Source organism: Oryza sativa, chromosome 2 (assembly GCF_034140825.1).
Source record: "Oryza sativa Japonica Group chromosome 2, ASM3414082v1".
Lineage (NCBI taxonomy): Eukaryota > Viridiplantae > Streptophyta > Magnoliopsida > Poales > Poaceae > Oryza > Oryza sativa.
Genome location: NC_089036.1, coordinates 34,776,297 through 34,791,453, shown reverse-complemented (window position 1 = coordinate 34,791,453; position 15,157 = coordinate 34,776,297). Strand labels below are relative to the sequence as shown.

The 15,157-nt window shown below is 40.5% G+C and overlaps 2 long non-coding RNA genes across 2 annotated transcripts; one reads left to right on the top strand and one right to left on the bottom strand.

Annotated features, from left to right (window-relative positions):
• The first annotated feature begins 6,620 nt into the window (after positions 1 to 6,620).
• On the top strand, positions 6,621 to 9,164 carry LOC112937868 (uncharacterized). Its single transcript, XR_003240687.2, has 2 exons — positions 6,621 to 7,090; positions 8,706 to 9,164. It is a non-coding gene; the product is annotated as an uncharacterized lncRNA (long non-coding RNA).
• Positions 8,461 to 12,571, bottom strand: LOC136355487 (uncharacterized). The gene is made up of 2 exons (XR_010739762.1): positions 9,263 to 12,571; positions 8,461 to 9,179 (listed from the first exon to the last, which is right to left on the bottom strand). It is a non-coding gene; the product is annotated as an uncharacterized lncRNA (long non-coding RNA).
• Positions 12,572 to 15,157: the final 2,586 nt, after the last annotated feature.

The window sequence follows — 15,157 nt, the reverse complement described above, 5'->3', positions numbered from 1 at the left end:
CACCCGGTTGCTGTATGGATCATCATCAATCATGCTTTAAGTACAGAAGAATAAGCCACAGGTTTGTTATCAGTCTGTCACTATGGTTCCTGCGATTGGTTACAGGACAAGGGATGTGGTAGTTTCCTTGGCTTGCTGATATTTGCTTATTAATGTTTTCTTTCTGTTCTAGAAATTCTGGAGGAAAATCTTGAGTATATACATCTAACTATAATCTATGGAATTTAGTGGCAATCGAACGGACGGGGGCGTCCGCCATCCTATGATCTCAAGGTAAGCATCAGCGAAATCTGAATACTAATTCGTCTTGATCAGGCGAGGCTGTTGTTGCCAGTAGCTTTGTTCAAGTCGGAGCCTACGCATTCTTTCATGTCCTGCCAGTAGCTTACCCTGCGTGCACGCACTGTCGCGATGACGCGCAACGAACTGCATGGTTAATGAAATTCCGATATTCGAACAAAAATCGGGCCATTATGAAACACGACGTGAAAAAATCCGGCGGCGCCACGGCGGTGCGGCGCGTCATGGCGGAAATCCTGTTGGGCGATCGATCGCCCTGGGGATGGGGTGGCGATCACCTCCCTCCACCTGGTTTTCTTTTTTGGTACCGCATTACTTTCCTATTTTAGTAAATTTATACACCTAAAGTTTATATACCTCAAGTTTACACATCTAAAGTTTAGAGACCAAAAGTTTATAAGTCAAAAAATTTATATATCCGATTCAAATTTGAATTTAAATTCAAATATTTTTTTATATATATATTATTTCTATATATCTAAAGTTTATAGACCAAAAGATTATAAGTCAAAAAGTTTATATATCCGTTTCAAATTTGAATTTGAATTATATCTGATTCAAATTTAAATTTGAATTCAAATATTTTCTATATATAGTATTTCTATACATCTAATGTTTATACACCCAAAGTTTATAAGTCAAAAGTTTACATACCCGATTCAAATTTGAATTTAAATTCAAATATCCGATTCAAATTTGAATTTGAATTCAAATATTTTTCATATATAGTATTTCTATACATCTAAAGTTTATACACCTAAAGTTTATATACCCAAAGTTTGTAAGTCAAAAGTTTACATACCCGATTCAAATTTAAATTTGAATTCAAATTTTTTATATATAGTATTTCTTTACATAAATTTTTCTAACTTTTATTTTTTTAAAAAAATATTGTGGCTTACTGTAGTAGGGAAGAGAAGGGGAGGAGAGGGACGTACTTATAGGGGAGCGGGTGCGGGTGATCGCGCGCATTAGCAGTCCCTGTGGGCGGCGAGAGGGAGGCGTTCGCGGGCAACGCTAGCAACAGCAAGGATGTCGTTGGAGACCAGGAACGGGAGGAGCAGTACATCGACGAGCTTGTTGGTTATCTCATACGCTACACCTGATCAGCAAACAAAAAATAATTATAACGAAAACGTATAGTTTAATATACTTAACGATTTAAAAACTAGCAATTTTAAAAAAATAAATTACTACTTTCTAGGTTCTAAAATGTTGCTATCTAAGACGGAATGTGACCTATTATTGGACAACGAGTCTGTACAGATCTTTGCCCAATTTCATCGTGTTAGATTCATCTTACGTAGCAACATTTTAGATGGTGGTTGTACAAAATTTTGAAATTATTATTTTTGCAGTAACTTATAAACTGAAAACATACGATATGAGGTGTATGTTATTAGCTTTTAAGTTACTGCTCAATCACTGAACGTTCGTCGTAAACTTGTAAAGCTTTGAGAATAAGATGACATTATTCTGGCTTAATTAGCTTTAGGGTGTGTTTAGTTCACGCCTGAATTAGAAGTTTAATTGAAATTGAAATGATGTGATGGAAAAGTTGGAAGTTTGTGTGTAGGAAAGTTTTGATGTGATGGAAAAGTTAAAAGTTTAAAGAAAATATTGAGAACTAAACCTGAAATTTTTAGTAGCTGCTTCCGGGATGTGAATCTTGGGCTTATCCTTGTACTGTCTAGATGGGACATTGAGTTTTACTTATCTTTTAGAGTAAATTTCACAAAACTGCAGGTAATTTGTTCAATCTATCTCGAAACTATAGATTTAAGGACCCATCTCACAAAACTACAGATTTAGTGCATCCGTTATCGCAAAACTACAGATTTTAACATTCACTATTAAATCCACCGTCGCCTGACATGTGGGACCCATCTGCAGTCTCAAGAACCTTCAAGATGCTCTATCTTTTGCTGCCACGTTTGATGCTTGCGTGGTGGAAAGAACAAAGGAGTCGCGGGTTGTGTTCCTCGTGGACTCATTAGGTGGTTTGTTCTTTTCCGCACCACATCGCAACGCCGCATCGTACAATCGTTCTGCCACGCAAGTGTCCAACGTGGCAGCAAAAGATGGAGCATACTGAAGGTTCCTGAGACTGTAGATGGGTCCCACATGTCAGGCAACAGTGGATTTAACGGTGAATGCTAAAATCTGTAGTTTTGCGATAACAAATGCACTAAATCTGTAGTTTTGTGAGAGGAGTCTTTAAATCTGTAGTTTTGTGATAGATTAGGCAAAGTATCTGTACTTCGGTGAAATTTACTGTCTTTTATCATTCATCGCGTTGGCCCTCTGATGGATGGGCCGAATGCCGATCAGGCATGCTGTTCGAGATGCATTTTAACCTTTTAAGCTGCCCTGACCTGGCCACCAAAAACGCTGCCATAAAGCTGGTGTCTCCGTGCTGGCTCTGAACTGAAGGTCGCGTTAGCATGCATGCATGCATGATCACTGATCAGGCGCGATCAGCTTTAGAAAGCTAGATTGGCATTGCCCACTACTTGAGAGATTTACCGGCATGCACAGTCGTCTCTCGTCATTCCTTGTCACCATGGCCTTCTGATCTTGTAAGCAAAAGGAGTATACCTTGATTGATGCATCATGCACCTCGATCTGTATAAATTGATCGAACATTTCCTCACGAACAGAAAAAGATAAGAGGAATTTATCGAAGATTGAAATACAGAGGCAAACTTATCAGTTTTTCTAATTCACAAACATAAATCAAGTCGAAGCCTTTTATCGTCTGCTTATCTCATCATCCACAACAAAAATTTAAATTTCAAAACTTGAAGCCAATTTTGCGAATTTTTCATCGTAGTCGATTTCTCTAACATTAGCCCCTTTAAACCATTAATAATACAGATCATGAAAAAAAAGGTCACTTTCTTAAATTGCTTTGTTTTTTTTCTTTTTTCACGGTTTATCAGTTGTAGCCCAAACGTATGATTGCTTTCATGAACAGTGTGGTTGTGTATCTCCGAAACAGGTGACGCCAGGCGTGAGGCGTCGCGTCGCGTCGTCCTGTTTTTTTTTAACGACTCGCACGAGACGGTGCGAAGTTCTATTGATAGAGTAGGAAAAAAAATACAAGATTACAACCCTGGAGGATCGTAACCAGGAAAAAGAAAAAAGGGCCGCCGCTAAGCGTGACCGACCGTCAATAGACCAACAAAGGGACACAGACGAGATTGCCCCCTAGGTGTAACGTCCCACCTCTCCTAGGCCGAGCCCCCTTACATGCCCTCACAGACCAACACAAGTCTTTTCTGCACAATTTGTCCTCACTCGTGCGCACCCGTCCTCACTCGTGCGCACCCGGGAAGAATTTCCCGATCGGTCGCCCATCCCTAAATTGCTCCAAGCCAAGCACGCTTAACCCTGGAGTTCTTTGGAGATTGGCTTCCGGAAAAGAAGTTGCAACGTGTTGATATGAGTATTCTATTAATCCTATTAAGCCCTTGGCCGGGATGTTACACTAGGGGATGCCAAAACGATATCTTCAAGAAGAAAAGCGACGGAAAAACCGCTGCCGTCGTCCGTTGGGACTCAAAGGAGCCAAGACCGAGCTTTCGCCCGGCAATCACCCTTGAGGGGTGAGACAGCACGACAACGCCAGTGGCGGATCTAGAAAATCGATTCGTTGGTGTCAGAACGCGCTAATTATACTTAGATCATGGTGTTATAGCATATGAATAAGCAGTTTCGCTATAGGTTTTGCCGAAAGTCGTCGGTGTCGTCTGACACCGGTCCTATAACTATAGATCCGCCCCTGGACAACGTCCTTAGGAGGGGGAATGAACCATCGTTGTCGGTCCGGTCAAGGCTGGATTGGGTTTTCACCCGCCGCTCATCGGCTGCGAATCCACAGTATAGTGTCGTCCTGTTGTGTTACTACTTCTTGTGTGCATAGTATAGTGTCGTCGAGACACAGCATGCATGCATGCGGACTAGAACACGGTCGGAATCAGTAGCATCTCTTCGAAAATAACGCTTGATCGGTCGGTAACTGACTATATTTATCATTTAAACTAGTCGTCGTTGATGTTAATACAATAGAAGATTTTTTTTAAAGAAACAAACTCGTATAAATAGATAAAAACAGTACGTTCGGAAACGGTACCCTTTACAGAAAGGGAGCTCGGTCGATCGGGAATTTCACCCCCTACGCGCGCGCGGGTGCCCGCAGCCCAGCCGATCCGATCTGTGGTGCGCGCATGCGTTGTCTGGCTCCACGCCCTGACCGCCCGTCACGTGGACGAGTGCGCGCGCGCGTGCCGCACGCGCACGGCGAGCTCGCGAGCTCGTCGATCACCTCACCTCCTCCGGCCGCGCGGGCGCGGCGCGCGTACTGTTCACCGCTCGCCTCGACGCAGCAAAAGTCCACGCGCGCGCGCACGCCACCACGCGCTCGATCGCTCGCGAGGACGCGACGAGCGGAACACGGCTTTCGCTGCACCGATCGATCGATCGATCGCACGCATTCATGGCGCGCGCGATGGATGGATGGATCGGTCGCAATATTGGTCAAAACTGCAAACGGCAGGGCTCATGTACACGCGCCTAACTCCTGCCGGCGATCGATCGATGTGCGTAGCGTAGCTACAGGGAATTTGAAAAACAAGCTTGATCCATCGATCGATCTCTGAATTCAAACCCTGCAAAGAGAATCGAATCGGACACTGCTATGCTGAGCTAGCTACCTAGTTAGGCTGCTTTCTATTGAAGAGCAAACAGTACGTCGTATACATACACTCCTGCTGCTGATCGATCTCGTTGCATTTGATTCTCACTGTGCCACTACTGCATCATTGGATGGTACATTGGTACACTATGCTCTTCAAGTCTTCGTGGCCGCGCGTGACCGGGTCGGTCTGTCTGTCTGTCTGTCTGTCTGTCGACCTGATGGAGAACTAGCTAGTCTGCAATATAGTAGCAACACCAATGCTTTGCTTAATTAGTGTACAGCCTGCATGCACTGATACTTTCTTTTTACACTCTAGACAAAATCGATGCTGCATGCATCTGCACGCATGCCGCTTAATTCATGATTCTGCTAGCTAGCCCTTCTGTAATTTTCTACCACATACACATACATATATTCAGCTATACGTACTACTATATGTCGTCTTTGTTCGTCAGTTCGTCAGACCTTGATCTGATGGCTCATGAGCTCCTCTAATTAATTCCGGCACTTTGGTTAATTTGCTCCAAAGTTAACATCATTCTGTGTCTCAGTGATGCATGATTCTTCTGCCGGGGCATGTGCTTTGCTGCAAAGGATGCCGTGGTTAATTTGCAACATCGCGAATGCCCACACATACACTGGCCGGCCTGGATAATCGATCGCATGCTAGCTCAGCATAGCAGCATGCAATCAGCAGCAGTGCTCGATATGGCAGGTAACAAGGACTACACTGCATATGCATGGTCAGATCTGATCGAATGCATGCCCATCATATCCGTCCGGAGATCTCTCTCTGTAGATCTTGGCCGTTGCGTACGTACGTGGAGTATATATTGGAATATCTGTGCTCGCTAGCTGTGATCGATCTACAGCTACAGCCTGGACAGACTTAACCGTGCTAGCCAATCACCTTAATATTCAGAGATTTATTCAGATTTCAGATCGGCCAATCTTATAGGCCGGCCACTCCTGATCGATCGAGCCCTGACAACAGCTCAAAGACAAAGGAGTACTTAACTACGTACGTAATCACGCCCAGTACCTTGTGGACGTAGCTAGCTTGCAGCTAGCTAGTTGTATAACCCTGCACTGCATTTGCAGTAAGTAAATTAATGATGCACAATATATCTTTCAGATTCTACTGCTGTACTAATCACCCTATTAACCTGCATTTCTCATCTACCCCTTCAGCTTTGGCCCATGCTGAATTGCTGCTAGCTGCTAGCTAGGAGCCTAGGAGTAGTAGCAAGCTATAGCTAAATTATGGCCCACTGGATGAAGAGGGGGGTAGTGAAGACTTCTGTTAATTTCACAGCCTCTCTGCGTGCACTGGTACTACTACTAGCTAGTGGTAAATTCAAAGCATTCAAGACAGAGGAAAAAACACACAATTCAAGCAGCTAAGCCCCTTCTAGAATGGAACAGACAAAGGTGGTCCAAGGAAGAGCTATAGCAATCAAGCTGTGCATTGCATTGCATTGCATGCATGAGAAGGTTATAACCTCTGCACTCACACCATATGCATGTCCTTTTTAACCCATCCAATGCCCCTTGTTGCTGCAACCTCATTTAGATCTCATCCTTCTCTTCATATATACATGCATACTGCTATAAGTCTACTGTACGTCTACCACAGCTTGCAGCCATAAAGCTCTTCGTCCTCTCTCTTTCTACGGCTGTGGAGCTGAAGCATGGCCTAGCTGAGCTAGCAGCTGGTTCTTGGTTATATAAAGAGAGATAGCTAGGATCAAGAGAGAGGCAGATGGCATGGAGAGGTGTTGCAATGTGCATTGGATGTGTAGATAGAGCCTGCAGATCTCGATCGATCTCTTCAAGTCCATGCCATGCCTTTCCACAGCTTTCTTGAACTTCTCTTGTGCCTCACTCACTTTCATTACTGGAGAGATATGCATCATCAGTGGAAGCTTATAGGGAGAGGAGTGCAAGAAGAGGGTCAAGAAAGCTGTGGGAAGAAATGGCATTACAAGGACTTTGAATTCAGTTAGCAATGCCATGAGACAGGCAGAGAGAGAGAGAGAGAGAGAGAGAGAGAGAGAGAGAGAGAGATGTGATGCTAATTTTCCATTTCATGTAAGTTAGCTTTTCATAATTAGATCAAGTTTTCTCTACTTAATTTGGTGCCCTTTTTGCTTACGTTTTTTTTTCGCTGGGAGGTTTTGCTTACTTAATTTAAGTGCCTGCTAGTTTCTTTTTGCTAGTCCAGCTAGCCACTGCATACTTAAATTTTATATCTGCCACTGTCAGCTCCAATTATTTGTCGTTTGTTTTTTCAAACAACAGTCTGCATGCATTTCGGCATCAATAGAGGACCATCACTGTGTAGCTCGATCATTGTAGCTCATGAAATTGATGTCTCTTCCGTAAAGGCGTCTTCACTTTTTTCTCTTACCATGCATATCATGCATCAAGGCTAAAAAGGAATTCAACCTTTTCCATTTTGCTTTGCTTAGTACTACAGTACCATGTAGGGCTCCTCGCATGCATGACAAGAAATGCAGCAAGATTGTGGTGTTGAGTTTGAATACTCAATGGGAGCAGTATATAGCCGATCTTGATGAATTTATCATCACGGAATGTGTCTATGTTTTTCTTTTTTGAAATAATCAATGTTAAGTGCATTCAGATTTTTCACATTTTTAAATTAGTCCATGCTAGTTTTGGATATATATATATATATATATATATATATATATATATATATATATATATATATATATATATATATATATATATATATATATATATATATATATATATATATATATATATATATATATATATATATATATATATATATATTGATACGGTATTGTATCGTACGTCTGTAACATGTTGGCATGGCCCCACGTATTATCAGCCTCACAATGAGTGATAGTATATCATATAATAGAAATCAATAATACTACAATGAGTGATACAGGCTCACAAATAAGTAGTACTAAGAAAGTTTTTTTTTTGTTAAAAACAAAATTGAATTTTCATTTCACGTTTATGGATGCAATGTATTTGGGCAAGACAAAGATTAGCAGCCTTGGAGAGTTGGGAAAATGTTCCAAGAATATTCTCTTTTTTTTTCCAAAATACAAAGCAGCATAAAATGTTCAATAAATTTTAAGTGGATGAAAAATAGTGGCAAATGTGATAAACTGATAATACATATAATTCCATACTTTTTTTAAGAAATTCCATACTTTTCATACATACTAGTCCGTCCTTTCCCTCTTATAGATTACTAGTACTACCTAGTACTACTCTCTCTCTCTCTCTTCGTCCCAAAATAAATGAAACTACTCCAGCTAGTATGGGACGTGACATATCCCAGTACTTATCTTCAGATTCGTAGTATTATGATGTGTTATATCTTGCATTAGATTTGTTTATTTTGAAATGTGAGAAATAGGTTATCACGGGCACGCTTCCTAAACTCCTAAACTGTGTGATTTATGGAAAAAAAACATTCTATATACAAAATTCTTATAATTTCTTAAACACAACCTTTCAACTTTGTATCCACAAATATAATGGAGTTTATAGCTCGAAAAGCGCTTATTTTCTACAATTTCAGTGCATCTTCCCCACCACTAATTTTGAAAAGATTTGGTCAGCTCCTGCTGAGCCAAAGTAACGTTTTCTGGGTTGGCTTGTTCTGCATAAAAAAACTCTAACTGCGCAAAACCTTCTTCAGTGACACTGGAGCGATTGGATCTATCCTCTTTGTAGGGAGGCATTTGAAGGCACTTCTCACATGTTCAAGGAATGTTCTTTCATCTCTGAAGTGTGGAACAAAATCTGTATTTGGAAGGGGTTAGATCACAACTCTTTGCCTAACAACTTGGATTTGAAAAGCTGGTGGTGCTCTCTTTCAGCCATTCAACCAAAACCCCATCAAAAAAGAATTATGGGTTGTTTGATCACTTCCTGGTAGAACATCTGGTTGGAGCGGAATAAGCGTATATTCCAAAAAACTTTGTCATCGGCTGATAGGGTGGCTTCCTTGATTCTGCAAGATCTTGACCTGAGACATTCAGCTTTCCAATCTCAGTGAGGCCGTCCCTCTTTTTGTAATTTTTGGTTTTTTTCGCTTTGCTTTTGTGCTCTGTTTTTGTAAACAACTTTTTCTTCTTCTAATATATTCCTGCAGCCCTTCTGCGTCGTTTCCCTAAAAAATAAATATAATGGCATATTCAGAAAAAAAAAAGACTATACTGTAGCAAAATTAAGGGGGAAGTTTAATGGGCCCACTCTCTGAAAGGCTGAGGCAGGGGATTGGGTAGTTCCATATCCTGTCAAGCTGGAGAAGTATAGGCTTTTGCTTTAGAGAGTCCCACAGGCAGTGAGGCAGTGACAGAAGGCAGCTTTCCCTCCTGCTCACTCCACCTCTCTTTCCTCACCTCAGCTCAGCTCAGCCCAGCCCGCTTCAGAGAAGGAAGCTCACTCACCATGCATCCATCGCAACAAAACAAAAGAGCAGGGACGGCACATGGCGCCAACGGGGGGGGTCACTGAAACGTGGGCCCCACCGCTGGTCCAGGCCCACATGTAGTGTCAGTGGCTCGTGCCGTGACAGGTAGGCTGCTCTGCTCATCTCCGGAATCTAGATCGATCTCACTCGCCCTGTCTGTCGTCGTCTCGCTCATGTCACTCGTAGGGAGATCCGAGTAGAAGGAGAAGAAAGAATTTGGATGAATTCCACTGCAAGGAAGGCAAAGGCAAAGGGAGCAAAAGCACAAGGATGATGATGTTGGATGGCTGCTTCAGGAAGGAATCCCAGTGAAAATTCTCCCTGGGAACCTGCCTGCCTGCACTGCACTGCAACCCCCAGCATGGGGACAGAAAGAACAATATGCATGCGTGCGTGGCTGGCTCTCTCAGACAAAATACCTGAGGGTGTGTTTTTCATGCTAAAATTAAAAGTTTAGTTGAAATTAAAACGATGTGACGAAAAAGTTGAAAGTTTATGTGTGTGAAAAAGTTTGGATGTCATAAAAAAGTTAGAAGTTTAAAGAAAACTTTGGATCTAAACTCAGCCTGATGTGATTAAGCTAAAGTAGGAATAAATGAACAGTAACTCCAACACACCACTTCATTTCACTTTTGACCGGTCACTGAGACCCTTCTACTGAAGTATGAACCCCATGTAAATTAAAATGCAGATATATATGTACAAACACAGGTGCAATGAAAAAAGGAAGTTGAATTCCTGCCGGTTTATAGTCAAATGAACTCCAACATTAGGCAACCGACCAGATCGTATGTCTGACAGAGAGTAAACACATGAAGCAACAGTGCATGTATCCCTGTTCTTGAATCATCCGTGCAACCCCAAGCCCCAGCTAGGATTCTTTGGCCTGCATAGATGGGATGTGTTGCGTACATGGAAGCAATGTAGCATGTCCCAACCCTCCATCTAGAATGGTGTCTATAGCATTAACTACATTGCCATGTAAAACTTTTAGCTTATGTGGCACTATATTAATTAAGTGAGAGAGTGAAGAGAGGAAGAAACTGGGTCTCATGCAAGACACAGCTTCAACACGAGAACCTATACACTAGACACTATCAAGTTTTGTATTGGGAGAGAATAATGTCTTCATAATAGATGAAGAATAAATATGATTGGTAGAGAAGAGAGATGATGTATTTATTAATGGCCCACTTTAAGAAACCATGGGTTGTAGAGTGTAGTTTCTATCGTGATGTCTTATTAAGATGGCTTCATAGACACTACTTATGGATACTATAGGTTGGGACTGCCCTCATGGTTTCTTTGACATATATGCATCGATCAAGTCATCAAGAACAAGAACAAAGGCGTGTTCTCACAGGCTCGCAGCCGGCCGATGAAATTCAGATCAGAGAATTCAATGCTATGATTCACGTACGGTTGCAAATAACAACGTGATCGATTTTGCAAGATAAAAGAAAAACAACAGCGTGATTTTACAAGTATGATCGGTGTGGTCAGATTATGAGATTATGACTACTATATGCATGTTAACACTGTTAATTTATCAGCACGTGAAAAAGTTTACCCTTCCCCTCATTTCACCCCAGAAAGCACATACAATTACTTTGTCTAAAAGCTTGCGAATTGGGTTCCTGAACTGCACTATTCAACCCCCTTTTTTTCATATTATTGCCATGCACTGTTCAAAACCTTTTTTCAGATTATTGCCATGATTCATCTTCTTTTTTTTTCTAAGTGGAGACGACGCTATAGTTCAATCGGACGCAAAAGGGAAACATGACACATTCCTGACTCTCTCTCGTTTGGATGAATCACCTGATCTGTTGCTGTAGTAGAGTACTACTCCTCCTCCTACTTTGCTCCTACTCCTATACGGAGTACTTCAGAGTTCAGAGTGACAAGATGCATCTCCTACTAGACCACACGTACTTACTCCCTCCGTCAAAAAAAAAAAAGACAAACCCTGGTTTCCATGCCCAACGTTTGACCGTCCGTCTTATTTAAAAAAAATATGAAAAAAAAAGACAAGTCACCCATAAAATATTAATCATGTCTTATCATCTAACAAAAATAAAAATACAAATTATAAAAAAATTTCATATGAGACGGACAGTCAAAATTGGACACGAAAATTCAGGGTTTGCTTTTTTTTAGGACGGAGGGAGTACTCCTCAGTAGAAGTGAGACACATCCTCTCTTCTCCATCCATCAGATCGTGTGTGTATATGTGTGATCATATCCATGGACAACAAGATAGGCCAAGGAGGAGAACTGTTCAGGGGTAAGAAGCCATGTCAGTCAGTAGTGTTGTGTTGTGTTGCCCAACATCACACACAAAGCTGATCAGTAGCTAAGCTAGCATAGCTGCAGCACAGGTATGCAATGGAAAGCAATGGCAACTGTTCGTTGAGTGCCTGCAGCTCAGCACAGATCACCAGCTTGACCTAGCTAGCCTAGCTTTGCACTCTCTCTCGTTTCAAAATGTACTTCTTCCGTCACAAATTAAGGCTGTGTTTGATGAGAATGAGATAGAGAAGATTAGGAAGATACGTAAAATGAGGTGAGTCATTAGTACATAATTAATTGAATATTAACTATTTTATACTTCAAAAATGGATTAATGTGATTTTTTAAAGCAACTTTTCTATAGAAAATTTTTGCAAAAAACACACCGTTTAGTAGTTTGAAAGCGTGCGCGTGGAAAACAAGTGACAATCTCCCCTATCTCTCCTGAAATAACCCAGCCTTTAGGCCCTGTATAGATGGGACTAAAACTTTTAAGTCCCTATCACATCGGATGTTTGAACACTAATTATAAATATTAAACGTAGACTATTAATAAAACCCATCCATAATCTTGGACTAATTCACGAGACGAATCTTTTGAGCCTAATTAATCCATGATTAGCCTATGTGATGCTACAGTAAACATTCTCTAATTATGGATTAATTAGGCTTAAAAAATTTGTCTCGCGAATTAACTTTCATTTATGTAATTAGTTTTGTAAGTAGTCTATATTTAATACTCTAAATTAGTGTCTAAATACAGGGATTAAAGTTAAGTCCCTAGATCCAAACACCACCTAAGTTGGAGGGACTAAAGTGGAGCTCTCCACTTTAGTCTCTCACAAAAACATAAGTCACTACCATAGAGACTTATAATTTTGTGAGAGAGACTAAATTTAGTCCCTAATTCCTAAACACCCCCTAAGTTGTTCGGCTGCCATTATTGGCAGGTGCATGGCAGCTAGCTGCAGCAGCAGCAAGCAGCACAGCCACAAAAAATTGCAGCTGAATATGCCCTATGACTTTGAACAAAAACTGAATCATTATCTCATTAAAAAATTATACAAATATAATATAAATATATATAAGATATACATAAATTATCTCTAATGTTAAAACAAATGACAACAAAATAGATGATATGTACTCCTACACAATTATATTGAATAAGACAAATAATTAAACTTATGAAAAAAGAATAGCAATACCAGCAATGACATCTATTAAAAAGTCAAAGGAGTACTCTAACCATTAAAAAAAATTCAAATTCTAACTATGAACCCGATGATGTATAGGACACATAAGCCTATAGTGCGTTTAGTTCTTGAAAAAAAGTTGGAAGTTTGAAAAAAAATTAAGAGTTTGAAAAAAAATTAGAAGTTTATGTGAGTAGAAAAGTTTTTGATGTGATATGATGTGATAAAAAGTTAGGAAAAGGAGGAAACTAAACACGTCCCTAGAGTTGCCAAAGTGAAGTGAAGTGAAGTGAGAGCACGCTTGCATACTGGGGAAATCTCCAGGAATAAAAGTCACATCATGTCGTAATTAGATTCATCGCTAACGCATCACAAGTACTGGGGGTGTGATTTGAGGTTTCATGTATACACTCCTTTGCAGGGGCACCATCGTTTTCCCCTTTTTCAAACAAAAGATCTTCTTCTCCTACTACTGAGTACTGACCTACAAGTACTGATGGATTGATCCATCGATTGCACCCTTCAAGCAACATTCACGGCAGACGTCAGGCCAACACGTCAATCGTACTACGTACTGCTCTTTTTTGTTCTGAGAATAGTGGAGTAATCTACCACAGTACTACCCCGTCCCAAAATAAGTGCAGCCGTGGATATCCATGCCCAACGTTTTGACCGTCCGTCTTATTTAAAAAAATTGTAAAAAAATTAAAAATATTTAATCACACATAAAGTACTATTCATATTTTATCATCTAATAGCAATAAAAATACTAATCATAAAAAAATTTCAAATAAGACTAACGGTTAAACGTTGAACGTTAATAGTGCAAAACTACGTTTATTTTGGGACGGAGGGAGTATTTTTTTAGGGTAAGTAATCTAGTATATATATTTGTAATGCAATTTGTATACGTATGTGCAGACAATAAATTTAGTTTTCGCGTTAATTCAAACCTGCCTGAACAAAAACGAAGTCACACCAATATACCAACAAACATTACATATATGGAACAGCAGATTAATAGCAAATTAACCGTCGGTCATATATGGAGTATATGGAGTACTACTAATTGGGGAAATACTGTGTTGGTTTCTATATACATCACCATATTCTGTCATTTAAAATTCGCATTCCTTTATCAAGCAATAGCTGTGATACAACAAGAAGAAGTTGGAAAGTATTTGAATACTTTGTAAACAGTTGAGATCTCACAACAGTGCATGCATGGCGCATTTGAATGTTAGGGAGAAACAAACAAAATGGGGGATCCGAGAGATGATACAGCACGCGATTATAATAAACAAATACATATATAAATAACCATGGGAAAATATACCTAATTAGCATACCTCCATCGATCCATCGTGCGTGAGGCATAAGAGAGAATTAATTGGGAATTTGCTGGCGGCGTCACTTACAGATACCGAATGACCGATGACGAGATTTGGTCTCTCTCTGCAATTTCCCACAGCTTTATTGAACTGCTCTCTCTGATGCCAATGCAACCGATCGAGTCTAACTACGATCTCTCAGAGACCAGATCACAATTAACCAAAGGGATTATTCATCATGCGTGCAGTTCAAGAAAGCTGTGGAAGATCACAAAGAGGGCCAGATCGATGTAGTACATGCCAAGGCTATAGCTATTTCATGTGTAGATCGATCCAATACACATCGATCGATCGATCGCACACATGGTTCGCTGCACCGCTATCGAAAGGAAATTGAGGAAGAACAGATGGAAAGTCAATCTCAGGGCGAGTAGGATTGCAAGGGATAGGGAGGAGATGGAGAGTTTTATTTGTGGGAGAGGAGAGAATACGGGCAGTTATTTATAGAACCAACAAGCTAGTGGAAAGTAGGAGAAGAGGTTGAGGAGGGCAGCATGGGGTTGGTGGAGAGAGGTTGAAGGACCCCAATCCCAAGGAGAATATAGGCCTCCTCCTCTTCAACATCAGATCTGTCAAAGGAGAATATATAACATGTTCTTTTAATAGTTGAATGATTGAATGATTTTGTATTAACTACTCCATTTCGTAATTAACTGTTGTAAAGTTTTAAAAATATATAAAGGCATAAAGCCTTCTTTGTGAAAATCACACTGTTTAATTAGGAGGTGGGAACACCCTCTTAAAACCTTAACTATTGGATTACGTTTTAAATACACATGTAACTCATGATATCTGT